This window comes from Engraulis encrasicolus, chromosome 21 (genome assembly GCF_034702125.1).
Source record: "Engraulis encrasicolus isolate BLACKSEA-1 chromosome 21, IST_EnEncr_1.0, whole genome shotgun sequence".
Classification (NCBI taxonomy): Eukaryota; Metazoa; Chordata; class Actinopteri; order Clupeiformes; family Engraulidae; genus Engraulis; species Engraulis encrasicolus.
The window spans coordinates 34,394,630-34,407,129 of NC_085877.1; positions in this window are offsets into that span (position 1 = coordinate 34,394,630).

The window sequence follows — 12,500 nt, forward strand, 5'->3', positions numbered from 1 at the left end:
TCTTCGAATATAACCAATAACTGAATTGACTGGCGAGGTTAAACGCTAGGACATCTCGGTGGGTCTCAGTCGGTAACGTGTGTGTGTGTGTGTGTGTGTGTGTGTGTGTGTGTGTGTGTGTGTGTGTGTGTGTGTGTGTGTGTGTGTGTGTGTGTGTGTGTGTGTGTGTGTGTGTGTGTGTGTGTGTGTGTGTGTGCGTGCGCGTGCGCGCGTGCACATGTGTGTGTGTGTTCGTGCGTGCATGGGTGCAAGCGAGCGTGTGTGTGTGTGCGTGTGTGTGTGTGTGTGTGCATGCATGTGTGTGTGTGCGTGCATGCGTGCATGCATGCGTGCATGGCTGCGAGCGAGCTTGTGTGCGTGTGCGTGTGCGTGTGCATGTGCTTGTGCATGCGTGCGTGCGTGTGTGTGTCTATTTGTGCATGCAGTATCTGTGAGGGTGAAGGGTTGGATGGGGGGAAGTGTGTGAGTGGGAGCGTGAGCAGGGCCAGTGTGTATCAGTAGTAGACGCGCGGACTGACTGCTATATTAGATTAGAATTAATGCTTTGAGGAGAAAGGTCGGGTGAAGGTTGAAAGCATAACACTATATGTCAGCTCTCCTGACGTACTATCCCATAACACCGCGGCTCTCACCATGAATGGTATTAATAAAAATAACAATAAATGTCACCCGGATATTAAAGTTCAAGAGTGTTTTGTTAAAAAAGAAGGAGGGATATGAAAAAAAAAACCCTCTCAGCTGTATCTTCACCACGTATCTGAACCATGTGCCCGTTTGACACAAAGTAACGATTTGGAAGAAGTATTTAGCACAATATTGATCTTTTTTTGTTTTGTTTTTTTGCTTGAAATAAAAATAGCTATCCAAGAGCGTGTTAAAAAAATAAAATAAAATAAAATAAAAAAAGGTCGGGAGTCTCCAATCATGGCCCTCAGCTCATACCGGGGGCCTTATATTACATTACAGTGCATTTGGCAGACGCTTTATAACCAAAGCGACTTTCAAAAGAGGACATAATCAAGCCAACATCACAAGCAAATACAAAGTGCAGAGGAGATATACAGAACAACAAGTGCAGTTGCAAAGAGGGGTTCTTTTTTTTTTTTTTAAGAGTAAATAAAGAGTACACACACACAAACTAAACTAAACATCATGTCAGGAGTCTGCCCTGGGGCAAGGCCAGCTCAAGCATTAGTCTAGTAGATTCTCTCGAAAGAGGAAGGTCTTTAGTTGTTTCTTGAAGGCTGCAAGAGATGTGCTTAGTCTTGCTGCCTCTGGGAGACCGTTCCACCACTTGGGTACCACAACGGAGAACAATCTTGACTGGGAGTACCTAGAGCGACTGGATGGCAGAGCCAGACGGCTTGTGCTGGATGAGCGCAGTTCATGAAAATTTCATGGAGTTCGTAGTGGTGTGCATTAGCACTGCCCTCACGATTCGATTTGATTGCAATTCCGATTCGGGAGGTAGCGATTCGATTCGATTCAATTCTACGATGCATTGCAATGCATTACATTTCTACTGAAAGCAAAGTAAATGTTTCATCAGTCATGATGAGGCAATAGAAGTAGTCAGATACTGAGCAACATTTTATTGGCTGTTTTCTGTATCAGTCTTGCAGTTTTCAATGCTTTGAAGTGCTTTTATTTAATTTAACATTCATTTGCTCCTGAAATATCCACGGAGGTAATTGAAACTTAAAAAAAATTGCCGAATTGATTCTGCAACTTGCCGCATTGAATTGGATCGTCCATGCCCCCGCATTGCATTGCATTGCATTGCTGAATCGATTGTTGACACCACTAGTAGTTCGTTCTCTCTGTATATTCTTGATTAGCCGGGTCTGAGTCACAGTGTCACAGAGTCAGTGAGTCACTAGAGTCAGAGTCAGAGTTCGAGACCTCTGGATACATCATCATCATATGAAGCGTTTATTTGCAAAATGGTGTATCTCCATTTGACTGTTCAGAGGTCCTATCATCTATGTGTGAATTCCTACCATTCACATATTTTGGGAACATACTTTTTTAACCTTCATAAAATACATTTTGCAATGCTATTCAATGGAATGCCCAATACAAAATGTCAATTTCCCAACATTCTACAAAATGGAGATACACCGCTTTGCAAATAAACCCTTCATATCGACCTGACTATACGTATAGGCTTCACACAGGCATCTCAGACGTGAGCGACACATAAGCAAAAAGAAATCTGATGAGTGCTTCTTTATTCATTTATTTCTGGATATGGGTCTCCAATCATGGGTCTCAACTGAAACTCAGAAAAGCACAGTGTGTGTGTGTGTGTGTGTGTGTGTGTGTGTGTGTGTGTGTGTGTGTGTGTGTGTGTGTGTGTGTGTGTGTGTGTGTGTGTGTGTGTGTGTGTGTGTGTGTGTGTGTAGCCCAGTATGAGTCACTACAGTCAGAGTCAGAGTCAGTGTCAGGGACCCCTGAATAGATCATCACCAAATCGACTTGACTATACTTATAGGCTTCACAGGCATCTCAGATGTGAGTGGCACATACATTAGGCATACGTACAGACATGCTCTTGCCAGCAGTTCATATGTGATGTTAAATAAAGAAAGAAATGTTGGAAATCATGTAAGCTTTGCAGCTGCCATATAGCCCAAGTCAGGGTCCTTTGAATAGATCATCATCATATCGACCTGACTATAGGCTTCACAGGCATCTGAGAAGTGAGTAGGGGTGGGTATTGGTAAGAGGTTCACGATTCGATGCGCATCACGATACACATGCCACGATGCGATACTATGATGATGCGATACTATGACGATGCATGGCGATACATGTATTATTGCGAAGCATTGCGATATTTTCTTCATTCATTTTCTTTTTTCACATGTGCCAATATCATACAATAAAAATATAAATAAAAAAACTATTATAGTGTATACATAGAATAGGTTGCAAAAGGCTAATAATAAAGTTTCAAAATTATAATGATGATGGTTTGAAGCTTGGAAGCACTGCCACATCATGCCATGTGGTTGTTTTCTGGCCAAAAGGGTAACAGAACTTTGAAAGACACAACACGATACTGCGCCCTTGCATCACAATTCAGTATTGTGACTGTGTATCACAATTACAGTTTTTCTTGATCGCTTTAACACGATTTTTTAAACTGACTCACACAAAGTCGTCATGATCACTATTTCAACAAAGCAAAAGACACGTTGTGCATATGTGTTAACACATTCTTGTTGACTTGACATATTTCCCATTCATATAACACAGTTTTTGCTAGACAGTTAACCTATGTGCCATTTAAGTACTGCACATTTCATTGTTTAAGCTCTGATAACCATACAGAAAAATCTACTCCTGACTTTTAAAAATTACCGTCAGTCGTGTGAACACACCAGAGCACCTATTTGACACTCCTTCTCAAAAATCTTAATTTAGCAATCAGTCTTCATACACAGAGTCTTCTTGTTTGTTCTTGGCATGGAGTTCTTTTGCAAATTTACTGTAAGTGCATTCTCGTACTGCAACATCATGTTTTACTTTACACATATTTTCTGTAATACCGTTATCAGCCATTAGTACATTTTTGATTACAGTAAAAAAATAAAAAATAAAAGGAAAACAAACAAACAAACAAAAACGAAATCAAAGCATTCTGGTTCTCAATCCAGTTCTTTGCCTTAAGACATTATTGCTACACGGACCCACTACCTAGTCTACTGACAATTTTACATAAGAAAAGACACACAAGTCAAATCTTTATGCAAAGCATTTACTGGGCATGCTATTTCTCAGTCAGAGACAGTGGCTAAGTAAAAGAAAAAACAATGGAACTGGCTTGAATGTAATTGACAGCAGTGTTAAATAACGGCAAATTGTGTCAACATGATAGCCGTGTTTTGGATTTTTACGACCATTGTGTAATGACTGACTGGGAGTGTTCATACACTGTTATGCATTGTGTATTGGACTGAAGACAGAGTTTGCTTTTATTGCATATGTTAAATATTTTGGAAACGTAGTAGCCTTTTGCAAACAAAGATGTTGTGTTTGGAGAATCGGTTTAACTGGCTAGCCCATAGCGTGAACTGGTATGAAAATGTGCTTTTTGGAGTGACAACTGTGTCAAAGCAATCAAGAAAAACTGTAATCACGATTTGGTTCAATATCGTCACTGTCCTAGACGTGAGCGAGACATGCCTACAGACCTGCCCTTTCCAGCAGTCCGTATGTGATGTTAAGTAAAGAAAGAAGTGTCGGTAATCATATGAGCTCTTCATCTGCCATATAGATGGTAGGGAAAGGGCACACAGGTCTGTAGGTGAAAAATGCAAACATCATGCCTCCAAAATTAGTCCATGATCTCCCAGCACATGTACAGCACCAAAAGACTGTTGACTGAGAGCCCAGCAATTGAACTTCAGCTCCCCCTATTTTGTAGTGAGACATTGGGCTGAATGCCCTTTTTTAAGGCAGGTTTTGTGTCTTATTTATGATTGTAAATATCCTTTTTTGGGACGGGGGGAGAGAAATACATTTGCGCAATGTTTTAAGCCAAAGATGCATATAAAAATCATGCATTATTGATTTTTATGGCAATTTCCCAGCCAGGTAGCTTCATGTTTTAGGTAACACTTTATTTTAGGGATACATCTATTAGCACTATATATAGTTATATGTAAAACATTAGAGAATATTAAAAAACTGACACATACAGTACAGACTATATATTTAACATAATCGACTGTCTTTCATGTGCATATAGCCTAAGTAGGCCTATTTTTTATTCATTTCCTGAAAAGGGGGGACATATCCACCATATCCTAACACACACACACGCACGCATGCACGCCTGCATGTACGCACGCATGCACGCACACATACACACACACACACACACACACACACACACACACACACACACACACACACACACACACACACAAGCACACACACATACACACACACACACACACACGCACGCACGCACACACACACACACACACACACACACACACACAAACACACATAAACGTGATTACATAGACAACCTATTTTCGGCACACCCTGTATCATGAACCACTGCCCAACACACATCACGCACACATACGGTGACTGGAGTAGTGTATGTGTCCCTTCCGCACCACTTGAGAAACACATGCTGTGTTCTCTGTGTGTGTGTGTGTGTGTGTGTGTGTGTGTGTGTGTGTGTGTGTGTGTGTGTGTGTGTGTGTGTGTGTGTGTGTGTGTGTGTGTGTGTGTGTGTGGTCTGTGTTACCCAGTGGGTGGGGGTTGTATGGGGGCGGGGGGGCTACACTTTCCTTTACTCCTAATTGAACCCTCAGCTCTGACCGATGGTGTGAAACGCACACTCGAAGATACCCCCCGCCTCCCCCCCGGGTCTGGAAGAATACAGTGCACACTTGTGCCAGAAGCCTTGTTCTACAATGACTACTACAGACAGTGGGATACTGTGTGTGTATGTGTGTGTGTGTGTGTGTGTGTGTGTGTGTGTGTGTGTGTGTGTGTGTGTGTGTGTGTGTGTGTGTCTGTGTGTGTGTGTGTGTGTGTGCGTGCGTGTGTGTGTGTGCCCGTGTGTGTGTGTGTGTGTGTGTGTGTGTGTATGCGTGCCTGTGTGTGTGTGTGTGTGTGTGTGTGTGTGTGTATGTGTACGCACGTGCGTGTGTATGTGTGTTTGTGCATCAATGTGCGCTTTTTATGTGCACATATGTGTGTGTACTGTATGTGTGCGCTGATGTATGCTTGTGTGTGTGTGTGTGTGTGTGCGTGTGCGCGTGCGTGTGCGCGTGCGTGCCTCCGTGCGCGTGTGTGTGCCTGTGCATGCATCTGTGTGCTTGTGTACCACAGTGGGTGGTCGCGAGGTGTCAGAAATAGCACGTTTGTTTCTGGGGTCATCGTTAGGAAGGAGCCCCGCAGAAAAGGGAAGGCAAGGGAAGGGCCGATCTCTCTTCCCCGCTAACAAGGCTGCTCTACTGGGGGGAAGGCCGACCTACGCTGGGGTTGGGGACCAGTGTACAGTGTACAGTAACGATGCCGTTGGTTGGAGAGTGTAGGGATGGCGGCGCAGAGAGTAGAGCGGATCCCACACAGATAATGAAAGTGGCAGCAGGGTTACAACGCTTGTGATGTGCCACCACTGGTGTGTGTGTGTGTGTGTGTGTGTGTGTGTGTGTGTGTGTGTGTGTGTGTGGGTGTGCGCGTGTGTGTGTGTGTGTGTGTGTGTGTGTGTGTGTGTGTGTGTGTGCGTGCGTGCGTGCGTGCGTGTGTCTGTGTGTGTGTGTGTGTGTGTGTGTGTGTGTGTGTGTGTGTGTGTGTGTGTGTGTGTGTGTGTGCGTGCCTGCATGCGTGCGATCCACTAATGTGGTTACTGCTGTGTGTGGACGTCAGGAATTGCACACACACACACACACACACACACACACACACACACACACACACACACACACACACACACACACACACACACACACACACACACACACACACACACACACACACACACACACACACACACACACACACTTGCATACAAACAGGTCCTCAACCTCTCTTGCATAAGTAAGTGCCTCAAAATCCACTCGAATCACAACAGCCCTCTTCAAGTGGGAGGTCTGATCTTTCTCCGAACGGAAGAGCTTTGTCCCTTTTGTTTTGTGCTGCTGTACCAAGATGCTGGAGAAAAATAAGGGGAAAAAAAGAGAAAAAAAGCAACACAAGACCATCCAATTATGTGTAATTTAGGGTACCACTAGCTGTGCATGTCGTCCAACTCATTTGCATCAGTGATGCACATTCGTAGCAATTCAGCTGGATGAGACACGCATCAGTTGCCACATTTGCTGATGCTCAGGGGGAGATTATGAGGATAGCGTACAGCATTTACCACCAACATCTCTAATGTAAATTATTGTCACCCATCAGTCACAACACATAAGGATGGATTACTGCAAGGGCCTACCGGGCCCAGGCCCAGGGGCCCAATAGTCCAGAGGGCCCTGAAGCCCAATCCTCTAAATTTCCATTCTCATGTTGTGTAAAATCACACTTTTAACAAGTCTATTTTCACATATTTTCAGGGCGAAAACACCCGAATGCCCAGCAATATAGGGTCTCTAACATCTGGAGGGGGGCCTTTCTTGTTGTCTGGCCCAGGGGCCCATGGAGTCATAATCCGTCCCTGACGACACATATTTCATATCAGGCTGTATTGAAACAGGCTTCCTGGCTCAAAACACATTATACTGGACACACTGGTTTATAGTAGTGGTTCTCCAACAGTGGTCGTCTGGCGTACACGAGGGGTACGCAAGCATATATCATGCTCATGGGCTACTTAACTCAACTAATGAGCGCAATTACATGTCAGGAATATCCTGATTTTAAACCATTAATCCATTGAATTGAAGCAATCAATTTGCGCACAATAAGTCATGTAAACTCTTCAATAATTCTGAATCTGGCCACGTTCCAGGAATATTCCAGAGGTAGAATGTTGTTCCACACATGTAAGCAGAATATTCTGTAATTCTAAAACTGTATACTGACAACTTCCGTTTGAATCCAAAATACTCTGCTCATTGTTGCAATGTTCCGGTTCTACCTGTGTATGTAAAACAGGTTATTTTTTTATTAGCAATCTCGACTCTTTTTCTTGTTTGAGAAGTCGTGCTGATTGACATGTTCTGACGTGAAAATAATGAAACAAATGTGCTATGGTCTTTTATTTTGAAGCAGCACTTCCTCGGATCCCTGTGATCCATCGGATGCACAGATTTGGAGGCAATAATGCATTCTCTAGTCTAGAATGTTCCATACGGTATGCTTTGGCACATGACGGCTGCTTTGATCAGCATGTGCATTGTGCTCCTAAGGATAATGAGAGGGTGGAAGTTGGTGAAGAAAGAGTGTGTGAGAGAGAGAGAGAGAGAGAGAGAGAGACAGAGACAGAGAGAGATAGAGAGAGAGACAGAGAGAACGAGAGACAGAGACAGAGACAGAGAGAACGAGAGACAGACAGAGAGAGAGACAGAGAGAACGAGAGAGAGAGAGAGAGAGAGAGAGAGAGAGAGAGAGAGAGAGAGAGAGAGAGAGAGAGAATGAAAGAGGAATAAAAACAGTTTCCCCCCTCATGTGCCTGTCATTTCAGCAAGACAAAACATGACATATGCTCACAGAGAAAGTACAGAGAAAGCACATGTACACCACCCCCCCCCCCACACACACACACAAATACAGACACACACACAGGCACACACACACACACACACACACACACACACACACACACACACACACACACACACACACACACACACACACACACACACACACACACACACACACACACACACATGCACGCACACACGCACACAAGCACACACACACACCTAATTTCCATCACTCTGCATGGTCAACAGGTTGGCCGTCATGCTACATTCTCTGATGAGTTGGTAGTCAGTCACGATGTGTGTGTGTGTGTGTGTGTGTGTGTGTGTGTGTGTGTGTGTGTGTGTGTGTGTGTGTGTGTGTGTGTGTGTGTGTGTGTGTGTGTGTGTGTGTGTGCATATGTGTTTGTGTGTGTGTGCGTATGTGTTTGTGTGTGTGTGCGTGTGTGTGTGTGTCCGTGCATGCGTGCGTACGTACGTGCGTGCCTGTGTGTGTGTGTGTGTGCATGGGTGTGCATGCATACGCTTGTGTGTGTGTGTTATCCAACCTGTGGACCATGGCGGCTGTCAGGGATGAGCAACACACCTGTTTGTGGAAAAGCACACCTGGTGTAGCCGCCACATCGCCACAGCGCTCTCGAGCTGATGACGCGCACACACACACACACACAGCCGAATACGAAATCCCAAATTATCCACGCTTCAGTCATCCCTTCTGCATCTTTATCTTATAGCCTTTCCGTCTTTCCTTTTCCACGTGTAATGTAAACGACAGATTTATAGTAGAGAGTTTGGAGCACTTAGCTGACACTTTATCCAATGCGACTCACAGCTCTATAGGTAGAGAGCATTGGTTTACAGTCCCTGGAGCGACATGCGGTTAGGAGCCTTGTTTCAGTCATGGTTAGAGGTGTAGGGAGAGGTAATGGTGGGATTTGAAAAAAGGAAAAACCGCAACACCGATGCTCCCATTTACTTCATTTTAATGTGACGTTTCGGGCCACCCCGGCCCTTCCTCAGATATGTCGGGGTGGCCCGAAACGTCACATTAAAATGAAGTAAATGGGAGCATCGGTGTTGCGGTTTTTCCTTTTTTCATTTTATGAACTTAACGTCTTTTGAACCTGCACCCGAAAAGCATCTGGATGTGCGTGAGATTGGACTTTGAATGGTGGGATTTGAACCTGCAGCCCTCTGATCTGAAGTCCACCTCCCTAACCACTAGGCCACAACTGCCCCATGTGTCACAGGTACTGGCATTGAGTACTGCAGCGCTGTGTTTCACTCATTTAAATTGAGTGTTAAGTTTTGTCACCTAAAATGCTTTGAAGAGAGAGAGAGATATCTCCACAATTCAATATCAAGGGTCCAATGACCAATTTGTAAGTCCAATGCTACTGCAAGTTCAATATCATATTTTACATATCTTATTACTTTTATTTGTATCCTAGGGTGGATGACACTAAGACTTAACTGATTTCTGCAAGTTACCAATCAAACTAATATAAGAAGAAGAACTTCTTTCTCCCTCTGATTCCGTTTTTTTTGTGTGTGCGGGAGTATACGTATGTCAGTAAGGCAATATAAGGCAGTACTGTTCTGGGTGAAACACATGGTTTGGAGACAATACAAACCCCCACCCCATCCACTCACACACACACACACACACACACACACACACACACACACACACACACACACACACACACACACACACACACACACACACACACACACACACACACACACACACACACACACACACACACACACACACACCCACATAGACACACACACACACACCCATTCCAGCCCCCGTTTATTTGTGGTGAAATCCCCCTTAACATTATCGCTCATAGCCATTAGGCGAGACGAGACGAGACGAGACGAGATGAGGCGAGGAGGCGCGACAGCAGTGGCGGCGGTAGATGTCATTTGGAGGGGATTAGTTTCACGCCACGACAATCGGCGTTCTCAAATGTCAATCTTCCTGCCCCTCATCAAAAACGGGAGCTGAAAAAAAAGAGCCAATGAATGAGGAAAGGTGGAGGGTGAAACGGAAGAGGGGACTTAGGGGGTTAGTTGGCCTGGGCACAGCGAGAAGGGGGCACACATTTGGGTCTTCATTACATTGTAGGCAATTTTAAGTGGGGGGGGGGGGGGGGCAAAAGCTATCAGTGGCCCTGAGGTTGGGTATGGGTGTGGGTGTGGGTGCAAGGCAGTAGTTATGGTGCGGCTGTTTTAACCTTGTGTGTGCAGCGTGCACAAATGTGTGCGTTTGGGAAACAACATTAAGGCAGAGAGTGAAATGCCGTGGCGCATGGCTCGTTGCTCGTGGCGGCGATGGACCTCATGGCAAATACATGAGCTGAGAGTGGCTAGCTAATCGAGCCTAATCAGGGCTGGACTGGCCGTCTGGCATAGCGGGCATTTCCCGGTGGGCCCCTCACCCTTGTGGGCCTCTATTTTCTGATTTTTTTTTAATACATTTCTGAAAATAGGGGGCCCACCGGTGAATCAGTTCTGCGGCGCTAATTATTGGGTTTGGGGGGGGGGGGGGTTTGATAGGAAGTGCCGGGCCATATTTTGTGCCCAGCCCAGATGAGCTAATGGAGGATGCAGCCTAGCAGACAGCAAAAGGTTTGCCTTCGTTCGACTCTGGCATTTTACTTGCTTATTTATTTATACATTTATTTTTTTGAAGGGGGACGGCGGTGGTGGGGGCTTATGTCTGGCAGTGCAGTTGAGGGCATATTTCAATCTATGTAATTATTAATCCACGATCATAACCCCGTATTAATAATTGAGAGGAAGCATATTACGGGTTTGCAACGACTCTAACAACCTCGATGAGGAGAAACGCATCAGTCTGTGTGCATATGTGTGTGTGTGTGTGTGTGTGTGTGTGTGTGTGTGTGTGTGTGTGTGTGTGTGTGTGTGTGTGTGTGTGTGTGTGTGTGTGTGTGTGTGTGTGTGTGTGTCTGTAGAATGTGAAAGAGACTGGATGAGAGTCTCTTACAGTAGTTCCCATGGTGATCACCAGACACAGTACGGCGGTAACAGGGGAGACGTATGAAACCCTACAGCAATAACATTCTTGAGGCACACCAGAGCGAGAATTTAATATTACTTCTTTCTTTATTTTTATTCATTTATTTCTTGCTATCAATCAATCCCTGCAGCCCCTCAAAGAAATGTTTCCCAGCGGCGGTGGCGAGCAAGCGAGAGGGTAGACCTACATGTCTATATAGCGATGAGGGGGTGCCGAGCGGAGCATCGAATCGGTAATAATCTCCTGCGAGCGAGACGCGGAAATGAAAAAATAAATATGATCAGAAAACAATAACGCTGCTTTCTGATGAAGCCTGAGAGGAGTTCAGAATTGAAAACAGACAGCTCTCTCTGTAAAAGACCCATCGACTTGACAGGCCAACAAATTAATAACATGCGATACACAGCGTGTGTCAATAAATGCCTCGGTTACGTAACTCTTCGTCTGCCGAGCTTCGGGAGATAGGTATTGCCTAGTGTGAGTGGAAGGGTGTATGTTAGGCCTGTGACAGCTAGCTCTCTGTAAAGGGGAGCTAACGAAGATGGGATTTTCAATAATCGACAATATGAAAACATCGCCTCCACATTATACTCATAGAACAGACATACACCGTAGTAACATGCTATATTGGCCAGCTATATTACATGAACATATGGGATTTATGACATAATACAAATGTACCTGACACATGAAGCACTGGGTCTGTATAGAAATGGTTTTCTTGCAATTTACTGTTCCTCCTGAAAATAGATTTGAGTAAAAACATGACAACCAACCCCTGTCTCCCCTACCTAGCATGCAACTGTGACGTATGTACCCGGGCAAAACCTATTCATGCTTATGGGCAAAAACATCAAAAAGTTATCTTCCACACGCCGCGCTCTTCCGTCTTGTTGGTGCGTCTCTGAAGTAATCAAGCAATTAGGGAATGGATCTTACTCAGTTTTTTTCTTCTATCTTTTCCTTTTCTTTTTATTCAAACATTGCAAGGCCAGACAGACGTTTCGGCTGCAAGAGCCTTCATCAGTGGTCCAAAAAACCATAAAAAAATCAAAAAACAACCAACAAAAAGCCTCCATACCTCGGGAGGCCCCTTCTCACTCATGCACTTGAAGTGTGTAGACCAGTGATTCACAACCTTTTTTAATTAACCTCCCCTGGACGTCCTCATAATGCCGTGTCCAGACCAAGAGCGATCTATGCTGCCTGGTAGCGTGGGTAGCAGAAGAAGTTTCGCCTTGAATTTGCTGTATTCGCTCCAGACGCAGCAT